The sequence below is a fragment of the Aphelocoma coerulescens genome, chromosome 2 (genome assembly GCF_041296385.1).
Source record: "Aphelocoma coerulescens isolate FSJ_1873_10779 chromosome 2, UR_Acoe_1.0, whole genome shotgun sequence".
NCBI classification, from domain to species: Eukaryota; Metazoa; Chordata; class Aves; order Passeriformes; family Corvidae; genus Aphelocoma; species Aphelocoma coerulescens.
The window spans coordinates 3,312,665-3,325,904 of record NC_091015.1 but is presented as its reverse complement, the minus strand read 5'-3'; the positions used below and the strand labels follow the sequence as shown (position 1 = coordinate 3,325,904).

Here is a 13,240-nt window from a genome sequence, read left to right as displayed (position 1 = left end):
AAGGCCCAGTTCAAGGTGCTGCACCTGGGTTGGGGCAATCCCAAGCATAAAACCAGGTTGGGCAGGGAATGGATTGAAAGCAGCCCTGAGAAGACTCGGAGGTGTTGGTGGATGAGAGGCTGGACATGACCCAGCACTGAGCACTCCCAGCCAGGAAAGTCAATTGTGCCCTGGCTGCATCAAAAGAAGTTGAGCAGCAAGTTAAGGGAGGGGATTCTCTCCCTCCACTCTGCTCTGGTGGGGATTGGAGAGCTGGGTCCAGCTCTGGCATCTCCAACATAAGAGAGATGTGGACATGTGGAGAGAGTCCACGGGAGGCCACAAATGTGATCAAAGGGCTGGAGCCCCTCTGCTCTGGAAACAGGCTGGGAGAAATGGGGGTGTTCACCTGGAGATAAGAAGGCTCCAGGGAGACCTCAGAGCCCCTTCCAGAGCCTAAAGGGGCTCCAGGAGAGATGGAGAGGGCCTTTGGAATACTACATGATGTGATGGGACAAAAAGGAATGGCTTTAAACTGAAAGAGGGCAGGGTTAAATGGGATATTAGGAAGAAATTTTTTACAATGAGGGTGGGGAGGCCCTGGCACAGGGTGCCCAGAGGAGCTGTGGCTGCCCCTGGATCCCTGGCAGTGTCCAGGCCAGGCTGGATGGGGCTTGGAGCAACCTGGGATAGTGGAAGGTGTCTCTGCCCATGGCAGGGGGTTGGAATGTGATCTTTAAGGACCCTTCCAACATAAATCTTTCTATGATTCTATAATCTTTCATTTGTTTTCTTTCTTCTCTTATCCAGTAAAGTTACCAAAAGCTGTGAGATGTGACTAGAGAAGATGGCAGGCCTGGAGGAAAACATCCAAAAGAAAGCTTTGAAAGTTCTGGTTGATTCTTTAGTCTGCTCCATGGTGCTGGAACAAAACCAGAGCTGAGTGCATTCACAGCGTGTCTGTACAAGGTTTTCTCCAGAGGAGGCATCTGAGCAGCCACGGGGCTGTGACTGTGCCAAGGGACTGGAGCAGGGCTGGCGGGGCTGCTGCTTCTGCTGGGGGGCTGTGCCCCCCAGGCTCCTGCACCTGGGCTCAGAGCCCACAGGAACTGGGCCAGGGCTTTCCACACTGGGCAGGTCACGGATTTAGTTGATTTTATGACAAAATTGCCTTTTTTTCTCTCCTTTGTTTAAAGGAATTAGGGTGAAGGCAAGGAGGAGCTGAAATTAATTCACGTACTATGGGAAATTGAAGATGGGAGATGCAGAAAATGAAGGGGAAGGGGTAAAAACCTGGAGAAAAGGAGGCTCAGGAGAGACCTTATCACTCTCTACAACTCCTTGACAGGAGGTTGTAGCCAGGTGGAGGTCAGTCTCTTCTCCCTGGCAACAAGCCCCTGGACAAGAGGAAACGGCCTCAAGCTGTGCCAGGGGAGGTTCAGGTTGGACATCAGCAAGAATTTCTTCACTGAAAGGGTTGTCAAGCACTGAAAGGGCTGCCCAGGGAAGTGGTGGACTCTCCTTCCCTGGAGGTGTCCAAGGAATGACTGGATACAGCATTCAGTGCTCTGTTTAGTTGACAAGAGGGTGTTTGGTTAAAGGTTGGAATCAATGACCTCGGGAGTCTTTCCCAGCCTTAATGATTCTGTGATCCTATGGAAAGATAAGCAGAGGACAGGGCTTCCACAACAGGAAGAGCAGTAGTAGGTATGCAGGTGTCATGGAATTTCAGGGTAATTAGAAGAACCTCATTAGCAGGCAGCTGCTCTTCCAGCACATCTCCGAATCTGGGTAAGGATGTGGCCATTCAGCATCTCAGATTCTTGGCACGGATCTGGGGGGCCTGAGAGCAGCATGGTTAACAGCAGCAAAATCAGCGTGGGGCCAAGTGTCCCCATGGGATATTCTGGCAGAGGATGGGCGCTCAGGCTCCTTTAGTGGTCATTTTCCAGGTCTGGAGAGCCTCCCCTCGAGCACTGTGCAGAAGGGAGCAGTGCCTGGATGCTTTTGACATGTGACACCCTGCTCTTCTGCAGGTACTGGGCAGGGACCCAGCTGGACATCCCTTCCCCTCTTCGCAGCCATCTCAGCCCTCCTTACAGCTCCCCTCCACTGGTTTTCCAGCAACAGGTGCCACTCCTGAGCTGCTGTTCCAGGGATCCCGTTGCTGGGTAGCTCTGTGGCACTGCAGGACAGTGCAGGTGCTGCTGTTCCTGGGCAGTCACTTCCCTCCCTGGGTGTGCATCTGCTGTGGGAGGGGAGGGAATCCTTTCCCCAAGCTCAGAGGGCTCAGCCTGGGCACAGGCCACCTGCCCATCTGCAAACACCATCTGAGAAATGCTGCTTCCAGTTGGAATTCCTGCCCTGCTCCCCCTCAGTTCCCCTCCCTGACAACTCCAGCTACTTTATCGCTTGTCTTTGCAATCAACTTCGCAGGTCCAGGAGAAACTGGCTCCCTTCATCCTCCCTCGCACAGCCCCCTCTCCCTCCCAGCAGCGATGCCAACCTCCCTCCCATCGCCGTGTGCTGCTGACCCTGTCACGGTAATGATATAGGAAATAAAAATTCCTGGGACAGCAGAAACGGGGTTAAGGAGACAGAGTGAAGGCAGAATTGGGGGAGGTGGGAGAAGGGGAAAAAAAAAGGGGGAAAGGGTGTTCGATTTAAGAAATTTGATTTGAATAAATCCCTCCTCCCGCTCCTCCTCATTGGTTTCTTTTTCTCCTCCATATTAACGAGAGCAGCCAAGGAGAAGCTATTGGTTCCGTATCGCTTTCCCTTTGCTCAGGCACTCGGGGGAGGAGGTGTTTGCATTTCTCCGCAGGACCAGCTCGCTTTGCAGAGCATTGTCTGGGTATGAGAATCACACACAGGCACAGAGGCAGGGGCGAGCGCACCGGAGCATCTCACCCCGGCACAGCATCTCAGCCAGCCTGAGCACCCCTCTCGTCCCCCGCCCCGCCCCGAGCACCGACAGCCCCCCTTAAAAAAGAAAAAAACAAAAAATAGAGAGGACAAAAAAAGTTTTAAAATATCCCGCCTCCCCTCTTGGCTTTATTTTTTTTTGTTGCTGTTGTTTGGGTTTTGGTGGGTTTTTTTTTTTTGTTTGTTTGTTTTTTTCTTTTTGATTTAGCGATGGCAAATTCCTTCACGGCCAGGAGCTGGCCCATCCCCTGAGCAAAGGCAGCCTGGACATGACCGGCAGGCGAGGGAGGAGGAATTTGGATTCCCTTCGGAGGCGCCGACCCCTCCTCCGGCCGGGGGGAGCGCGGCCGCGGCCGCTCGGAGCCAGCGCGGGCAGCGGGGCCGGACCGGCTCCCCGCGGCCACTGTCCCCCCGCGGCCACTGTCCCCCCGCGGGGATGCGGCATCTCCAGCGCCGGGACGAGCCCTGCTGCAATGGTGAGTCCTTCCCCGGCCTCCCCCCGCTCCTCCCGGGGCAGCCCCATCCCCCGAGCCCGGGGATGCCACAGCGGCGCTGCCGCAGCCGGCGAGGGAAAGGAGCCGGCGGCTTGTCCGCGAGTGACATTGATTTACCGGCTCGTCCCTCGGCGTCCCCAGGTCCTGGGAATACTTCTTTAGGGGGGAATTGCATGCGAGCTTCCTGCCTTCGGCAGGCTCGGAGGATGCGTCCTCCAGATAGATTTGGTTCTTTGCAAACAAATCAATCTCCCTTTGCAGGCGGTGACAGGTTAAGGCGCTCGGTATGGGAATCGCGTCTGGTTTTAACACAATATGGCTGGTAAATAAAACCTGATTGCTAACAGCCCCGCCGCCGCTGTCGGCATTTCCGAGCTCCAGGCTCCCGATGCAGCTCTGCATCTTCACCTGCCGCAGAAACTCTGATTCACCCTTCAAGCAGTGCAGCAGGACTCGCTTGTTTTTACTGTGGGCTAGTAGGGGAAAACTGCGGTTAGTGTGCCTTTGACCTCTGCTCGCGTGCGTCTGGGCACTTCTTATCAGTGTTTGAACAGCTGGTTCTAATAATATCATCTTCATGCAGAGCACATCTCCAGTCAGGGGGGGATGGCACACAGGACAGGCTCTTTTCCGCTGTGCTCTGAATTGAGGATGTCCAGCGTTCAGGTATGTGCTGGAATCTGAGGAGTTTACAGCCAGTGAGAGGAACAGAATGCAATGATGCATCTTGCTGTGCAGAACTGGAAAATGCACGGGAAAAAAAGGGAGATTTGATTAGTGACACACGGGTGTTTATGGCTACACGATCATCCCACTTACACAGCAGCAGATCTGGAAGAACTCCCTGGAAGTGGATTTCTTCTGCCTCTGATCTGCAGGTGAGCAGAATCTGGCCTTTAGCTTGAGGGATGTATTGGAGTAGCACTGGAGGTAGCTATAATAAGAAGAAAATCTTAACTAAAGTGAATAAGGCAGCAAAGTGACGTGATTCTTTCCCAGGGAATTATCAATTACCATCTGTCTGGTGCATGTTAATTACAATGCAAGTGGTGGACTGGTACAGCAATATGTAACTGAAGCAGCTTGTTGGATTTTTTTATTTCATCTGTTGGAGTCAAAAAAACTAATGGATTTGCACTTGCTGTTATTTGGGTGCACAGCCCCCTCTCTCCTCTGCTCACCCTATGCAGCACTGGTCAGGTACAGCAGGGAGACGCTTCCGTGGCTAATCCAAGGGAATGTTGGATTACTGGAGGTTAATGACAGCACGGAGGCAAACTCCTGAAAGTGCTCCTGGTGTAGCTGCAGAGCAGGGAGGTGTTATACAAGCATGTCTGGCTAATGCCAGACACCCTGGAGCTGGCTTGGAAGAAGTTGTCCTATAGGATGGGTAAGGCAACGCTGCTCTGATTTCGTGAGTGATTAAGGAATGCTGGTCAGGGCAACAATGGGAGTTGGATTAAAGTTGATATGTCTGCTTGTGTCTGGGTTGTGGTCTTCCACCTTTATTCCCACTTGTTTCCATGTGCTGAGGGCAAGGCTTGCTGCTTTGCTGTCGTTCAGGACAGCTCCAGTTGATCCGGCTTTGTCCCGGCCATTTATCTCGGACATCACGGGGCGGGAGATTTCCGCTGTTTTGTTCTCTCCATCCAAAGGCATGTGTGAAGGGCTGGGAGGATAACCATGGGCACTGCACAGCCTTCAAGGTCACAGGGGGCTTTTTCTTGTCATAAACACACTTATTTCTCTTTAAACAGGCTTCATGATCGCTCCTTGGCTTTAGCTTTCCATCATCCTTTGGGGTCCCTGCAGCAAACTGGAGGGCTCCTTTCTCCCCGTGGGTTTAAGATGTCTGCTGTTGGCACGGTGGTGCCACAGCCTCACGGAGCTGCCCAGACCTGCTGCTGTCGGTGTTTGTGAGGCTCACAAACACGGAGGCAGGAGCTCTGTTGTGGGATGCTACCAGGCAGAGAAAACCTGAGATTTCTGAGCTTGTGGGCTGCGCTGCTGAGCACGTTCAGACCTTTGTTCATCGTGTCTCTCCTCATTTGGCTGACTGAGGCGGCATCCTGGAGATATTTTTTCCCAGGGTTGAGTTCCATATGTGCCTGTGCCTTTGCTAAGTTGAGCCCTGTGTCCCTGAGATGATTCATTCCAATGTAGCAGATTTTGTTTGCCTTTCCTTCCTTCTGAGCACACGTAGTACAAACAGTCTAATTCCTAAATTAGCTCAGATTATCCTTTAATGAAACCAGAGTATCTGAGTTAAGAAGCACTGAGAAAAAGTGAACTCAGGGCAGGATCATGCTGCAACTCATATCTGGTGGAGAGACCTGCAGAAATACCAGGTCTTGCAGTTAGTCCTGATTTGACAGATAAATTGCTTATTTGCCACCATTCCCCGGAGAGGAAAACTGATCTGAGGATATGGAAGTCAGTGGAGATACTGAATTTTTATTTCACCCAATTCTTTGGCCCAGAGAGTGCAGCCACAATCTTTAAGTCAATGAAGTGAATTTTTTTGTTGGCTTGTGTTTCCTTGTTTCCATTTCCTCTGCTCCCTTCACATCCAGCCAATCCCATACCATCTGTGCTTCGGCACACACTGCAGTCAACAGGATTTTGGAGTGAATTTTTCACATCAGGACAGAAGTGGAACAGCTCTGCTGAAAGGGATATAAATGTAGCAGTGAGGAGCTCTCTCTTTTTTGCTATCCACAACTCAAAAGTCATCTTTGCTGACACTGTCTCGTCAGGGTGAGCTGTGGCACCACTGAAACTGGCTGGTTCAGAGTATCCTCGAGGAGACTTTCCCTTGGTGCTGAACTTGTTCTGTTCTTAAGGAATGCTTTGCATACAGAAAGGTGTTTGGTAATTTTCCACAACACTACAAGTACTAGAATTCCTATGTTTGTCGTGGCTGCTGGAACACTGTTTGGATTGTAATTGAGTGGGCACAAATATATGGGGAAAAAGGCAGATTTTTTTTTTTTCAGAAGCTTCATGGCTGTTTGTCTGCCCCTTGCCCCATTGCTTTGCTAGTGTTTCATTCTCTGACCACCTTTTGCTCTCTCCATTCTTATCTGCCTTCTTAGGCTTGCACTTTTATCTGCACAAGGCAAACCAGGAGCGAGTATAAAACTCCCTGGGTTGTTCAAGCCTTGTTTATGTAACTCGCTGCAGCTCAGTGATTGTGTCCCCCTGCAAGCTCATCTCCAGAGTAGTTGGATTAATAATTTCAGGGTTGAGCTTCTTAGGAGGAGCTAAACCATTCCATCTCCTAAAGAAAACGTGGAAGCATCACCATGCAGAGCATTTAAAACCAGTGTGGCTGTTGTGCTGAGGAATATTCCCTCAGAAAGGGTCCTGCAGAAATACGCAGCTGCAGGGACTCTTGTTTGCTGCTTTGGTTCCAGGCTACTGTTGAATACAAATTCTTCAATTTATCTGCCCTGGAGACACTCTGGCAGTCTCATCCCTGCTCATTCAGGGGTCATGTTTTACTCTTTGATAGAAAGCTATGATCTGAAACTACTTTCATCTCTTTAATTGCCATATTTTTTTAAAAAAAAAGTTTTAAAAGGTGGAAAAACCTCTGCTTAATGCCATTGTTAAAAAACCCCAAATGAAAACAAGCACCGAAATACCCAACAAATAACTCAACAGTTCTAATTTTTGTTAATGTAATTGATAATTCTCTCTAAAACTGAGAGAAAAGGGGATTAATATGTATATGGTCAAATTCTTCTTAATGATAATTAGGGCAGTAGCAATAATAATAATTTGTTTTATAACACATTGGGAACATTGGCGTCTAAGTGCTCCTTACTGAGCACACATTAAACATCGCCAGGTCTGCTTGCAGGTTGGTCCATCCAGTTTGAGGCATTTCACAAGAAGTATGCCTCAGTCACAGTGGCTTTTGCACCCCATTAGAGATGTTTGGGTCATGATTGCTCGGGAGCTGCAAATGGAAGGATAATTATGGTCTGTTATTTATGATTTGTTGGTTTGCTAAATGGAGCTGAGGGTTAGGGCAGGAGAAGATGTTTTAATCTGTGTGGTGGGTTAATAGCCTGGATTTTTTATTTCTATTCATTTGTTGCTCACAATGAGGCACGTGTTGCTACTTTCTGTCCCTGCAAGGGACAGTGCATTGTCCAACCTGATTCTGTGAGGATCCTTAAGAAAAAATTTTGTATTGAAGGGAAATATGACTGAATCAAGCTGTTTGTTTCTGGGGAGCAGATGTATCATTGGGTCCGTCTCTGAGGAGCAGAGGATGTATAAATTCATTCATTCTCAAGAGATAACTTGTCCCCAAATGATCCCCTGGCTAAACTATTGTTCATTTCCTGTGGAGGGAAGGCTTTCTCACTCAGAAGTGTTTGGCTGCCTGGATGATGCTCATCTACTCTCAGAAAGCATCTGACAACTGAATTCTCACATCCAACCCAATCACCCTAATTCATGGTATTAGGAGTGAGGAGAGCGGTTCATCCCATCCTGGAGTGGGTCAGATGAATCACCCTGTGGAGGTTCTTGCAGCAGCTGACTCAGATACACATCCACATCCAGACAAAGGGAGCCTTCCATGGTATCCCAGAGGCATCCCCGGGAAGTGAAATTCCTCTCTTGCTCCCATCTTTCTTTGGAGGGGAAGGCTGGCAATATTTTGCTAGGTCACAAGTAAGTTTTATGAAAAGCCCAAGACTGCTGTGGTGGACCCCACATCTTCCTCACCCACATCTTCCCTTTATTCCATGAAGAGAATTCTCCATGCTGCCACTTGTGCCAGACAATATCCTACCTAATTATCTTTTTTTGGGTTTTGTTTCTTAATTATTCATTGATTTTTTTTAAACCTGATAGGCTTCCTTAGTGTATCAACACTTTCTTCTTCTGTCCAGTTACTCAGAGGGATTTGCCAGCTGAAGCTCGGCTGTGGTTTTGTGGACACATCAGCACAGGGACACATCTAGGACAGAGACATGATTTTCTGTGGGCACACACAAGCTGGCTCTGTCCCTTCTCCGAGCCAGGCAGGAGCTGTGCAATGCTCCAAATTCATTTGCTCTGCCCTGGATGGGAATGGCTGCGCTGGAAGTTGGATGGAGCTGGAGATGAATGCTGACCAGAACTCATTAGCTCAGGGTTGGCACCTTGTGAAATACATTTTGACCAGCTTGGAGCCCTTGTGCTCAGAAGTAGGTGACCTAAAAGACAGCTTTTTTCCATATATCAACAGCTCAGTGCTTTTTCATTTTAATGCTTTCACCCTCTGTGCTAAGCTAACAAAGTCCACTGATAAATAGATTTAACTACTGCCTTCTTCCTTCACTATGGCCTTTAAAATTATTTACTGAAAACCAAATAATGTAAAGAAATAAAAACGTGAATCTCTCAGAACACATTGATACATAGACTGGAGTTAAAGTTGTAGCAGTAAGAATTACATTTCTCCACAGCAGAAATAAATTATATATATTTGGAAAGCGAGTTTAAAATAGCTAAGATATCCTTAACTCCGAATTCCTTTTCCTGGAATGGAAAGACTTTATTAAATCACAATATTTCTGCTTCTGTTCTTAATGTCACATTTTTGAAGTGGGTTTAGAGAAGGTGCTTTTTATTTCTAGCAAAAACATAAAATGGCATGGTCATGGTAATAAGTAAAAAGCATTTCCTTTTAAAACAAAACATTTGTAATAATGAAATTTGACATGCATCTGCATTCTTAAATTGATGCAATTAGTACCAAAAGCCAAATATGAGCTTAGGCTTAATTTGTATCTAAGATTTTGGACACACAACAGAACTTTCTCTCTTGGCCTAGAAACAAATTCTATAAAGAAGCCAGCACAAGTGCATTATTTAAAGACCCAAGTTAAAGTTAGTGAAGTTACTCATTTCCTGTGTTTTAGAGAGCTGGATCTTTGGATTCCTTCCAGGAGTTTTGTGCTCTAACTTAAGATGCAGAGGAGATGAGAGAGCATCCGAAATACCGCAGATGCTGGAGCTCTTCATGACTAAGGCTGCGAATGTGTCACAGCTGTCACTGGAGCCTTGCATGGCACAAGCCACACTCATTCATTCGGGTTTCGTGGCTTTTGACAGCCTGGATGGGGTTTTTGTGCTGCTGAATGGGTTTGTGAGCCGAGATGATTACGTACAGTGGGCGAGCAGCTGGAAGGAACTTGATTAGAGAATAGTTCTTGGTGGCTGCAGGGAGGGAGCAGAGCGGAAAGCCAATATTGGCCATGTGGAAGTTGTTTCTCTGCATCATTCAAGCCTCTGGACGCTGCTCTGTATTCCCCAGCTTTTTGTTCTCTGGCTTGTTGTTTGTTTGCTACACAGCTGGATGTAGCAATGATAGTCATGGAACAGAGCCTTCACAGGCTCCCAAAGTCTGAATTTCACTCAGAAGAGGAGAAGAAAAGCACATCGCAGCCTTTTTGTCCCTCCAGCGAGTGTATCCCTGACAGGTTTTCACCTCTGGTATTCAACTCTTTCCTCTGTACAGAACTTGCAGGTCCCTTTAGCTAAGATAATTTTTATGATGCTGACCCGAAATGGGATCCAGCTCACAGATCAAGACACCTCAAGACGGGTGTGGGTTTTGAAGTGTCTGCCTGTATCTGAGTGCAGAAACTGCTGTTACAATAAAAGCAGATTTGGGACATGATTCAGCCACTTCAGCATAGATGTTAAGTGTCGTTTGAGATCCCCTGGGGTATCCAACCTCCATTAGGGATTTGTCAGTGTGGTGTTTATCTACAGCACATCATTTCCCCTCTGTGTGAAGGCAGGTTAAATACGCTGGGGTGTTGGTGCACTGAACACCAGCGTTTCAGCTCCTGATTCTGGCCTTTGGCCACTGCCCAGTCAATGTGGATAAATACAGTTATCTACTATGGACTGAGCTCTGCAGCTCTTTAGCCTAAAAAGGCTTCAATAAATACCACTGAGATGGTTTCATTTGCTGTCTGAGTCCTGTCCTGGCTTTCTGATCCCTCCTGATGGTGTAGAATGAGACTGATCAAATCTTGGTCTCAGTGCTCTTACCAGACACACAAAGAATTGGTTGATTTTCATATACTTTCATGCAGGGCTTGAAAATACCTATTTGTGTTTCTGTCTTGGGATCACAGTTAAGATACTGGGGCACAAAAGGAAAAAAAAAAAAAAAGCAGCTACATTGCAGCTGTATCTGTTCAGCTGCAAATAATTCCTGGATTCACTTTTTCATAAGACAACCTCAAGACTGAATTTGACTTTTTCCAGATTCAGCTACCACTGACAGCTCCTGGCTTTTGTTGCCCAGATTGTGCTCTCCTTCTAGGGAGAGAAAGAACTTCTGAATCCTTTGAATGTTTGTGATTCACCATCTCCAGTCTGGAGTTTTTCCTTGCGACTCCTTTTCCCAGCTTCCTTGAGATGGAGGTTCTGTGGAGTTTTGCATTTTTAAAGAGAAAAGACCTTTTTTTTCCAGGTTCCAAAGTGCTGTTGGCTTTACTACCTGATTGTTTCAGTTTCTCCAAACTCTCCTGTTTGGAATAAACAATTTCAACTACACACTTTCTTTGGGGAAGGTTTTTGTGGCTTTTGTCTGTTACTGTTTTTCTGGCATGTTCTCTGTCTCCAGAAAACACAGAGGTGGGTCCCAGGTGTTTAAAGCAAAACATGGCCTATTTAGAGCAAAACTCTGCACAGCTCCAGGCTTTAATATTCTTCTGATAGACCCAGCATCTTCCAGGTCTTCTTGGGAGGTTTATGTGCATCAGTTTGAAAAACCTCTGATGAAACTCTCCCTGAAAGAAAAATGTTCTTTTAACTTCCCAGGATCCATCTGGAAAAATAAGCCTTACATCTTCCTAGCAGAAATAAAAATGGTTTCTCCAAACTAAAAGTCTCCCTTTTAACATGGTCTTGATTTAATTTTTTTTTCTCCTGATAGATCATTACATCGACCTCTTGCTTTCTTCCCCACTGTCCCTACTGAATTAGAACAAGGACATAATTTAGTTACTCTTTTATTCCCAAAGAGCTTCTGAGGCAGACCTCAATAAATAGATTATGCATATTTTCATGTACACTGCATTATGCAGTACTATGGGTGTGACTCTTTGCCAAATCCATTCACAGCCAGAAGAAGTTTAGTGTGTGAAATGTCATGAAAAATATGGGTATGAAACCAACAACGTGATAGCTCAACCAGATCACTTAGATCAGATAATTTGGAACTCACAGTTATTTTCTACAAAGGTGAGAAAGAAGTTCACCTGAACATTAACATGCAGTTCATTTCTTCACTGACTGGAGGAACTCTAACCTGATATTCTGCTTAATGAACTGTCAGACTATTCCATAATGAATGTCATTCACCGAAATGTCGGAGTTTAAAAACGCTCTCGTTTAAACCAGGGGTTGTGTGAATTTTCTGGCAATCATATGTAATTTTATATAATTTCCTTTTTGCTTCTTTTATAACTACTTGCTCTAAAATACAACATTTTTCTGTGTTCAGATACACATAGGGCAGAACTAAATGGTGTTTCTTAAATGTTGTCTTTACAACAATGAAACCTGTGGAATCCAGATTTTGATTCTTTTGATCCCAAATTGGTTTCTGAAATTTACTGGATTGGACATCCTTTTTAACTCTGTTAGCTTTGGGAAAGTACCGGGCAGTGAGTGCTGTGGAAGAGCCAGGTAAGCCAGATATGATCTGAAAAAAGAAAAGTTAACAGATCTCCCTATTCCATGTGGCCTGGCCAGACTGGCAGGGATGTGCAGGTGTGTCTGAGTGCATGGCCAAGATAATCCATATCAGTCTCTTCAGCAGCATGTTCAAACTGGCATTTTATAAATCAGCTCTGAGAGCTTTAACCCAAAATATTACTGCTTCTGATTCATGGGCTGGTTTCAACATGCCAAATTTTTCTGTACTTGTGCCACGTCCTTGCCATTTCCAAAATGCATCCCTGTAACGTGCTGCTGTTTCTGTGTGACTTAAATATCACCACCTTTAGTACCTCTGTGTTTGCATTTAGCCTGCAACAGGCAGAAGATCAGATGAAAGCAAGACCTGTATTCATCATTTTCGTGCATTTTTATCAGGAATGGCAAAGAGAAAGACAGGCTTGAGGGTGGCTGAGCCTAGTGTGTTCTTTCACATCTCTGCAGCTGCCCTCAACATAGAATGAGAGAATCAGAGAATCATAGAATGGTGTGGGCTGGAAGGGACCTTAGAGCCCATCTGGTGCCACCCTGTGCCATGGGCAGGGACACCTTCCACTACCCCAGGTTGCTCCAAGCCCCAGTGTCCAGCCTGGCCTTGGGCACTTCCAGAGAAGGGGAATCCACAACTTCTCTAGGCAACCTGTTCCAGTGCCCCACCATCCTCTGAGTAAAGAAGGCAATAATTTCCATTAATTTCTTTACTTACTGAAGAAAGTAATAATTTCCATCTTTCCTCAAAATGCATCTCAACACTTGGCTTTGCTGCTGGAGCAGCATAGGTCAGGATGTTGTTCCGACATTTTCCTGCCTTTATTTTCAGCAATTCTAAACATTGTGTTAACCTTTGTGGCAATTTTTTCTCCTCTAAGTTGAAGAAGGCTAAGAAAAATGAGTGATGTAAGGGAACATGAAGAAGGAAGAAAAATACTAATGTTCTCTAAATTGGGCAGGTAGTAGTGAGATCATCTGAAGCTGGACTTAGCCTTCAACAAAGTTCTCATCTCTAAGAAAGAGATGTAAAGTCCTCCACTCTCACCAAAAGGAACCACAGTGGTTTGCCAGTCCATTTAATGATCAAATTGTGCAAAATAGTAAAACAA

General features: G+C 46.4%; 1 protein-coding gene across 3 annotated transcripts in view; it reads left to right on the top strand.

Moving 5' to 3' along the window:
- Positions 1–2,751: 2,751 nt before the first annotated feature.
- LOC138106162 (pituitary adenylate cyclase-activating polypeptide type I receptor) overlaps positions 2,752–13,240 on the top strand; it is a 142,596-nt gene continuing 132,107 nt past the window's right edge. Inside the window, exons 1-2 of one of the 3 annotated variants that reach the window (XM_069006289.1) lie at positions 2,752–2,833; positions 3,113–3,380. The gene's annotated coding sequence lies outside the window, so the exon portion shown is untranslated. Of the gene's footprint in view, positions 2,834–3,112; positions 3,381–4,006; positions 4,065–4,144; positions 4,277–13,240 lie in introns of those variants that run through there. The other 2 variants (XM_069006291.1, XM_069006292.1) reach the window with 2 other exon arrangements.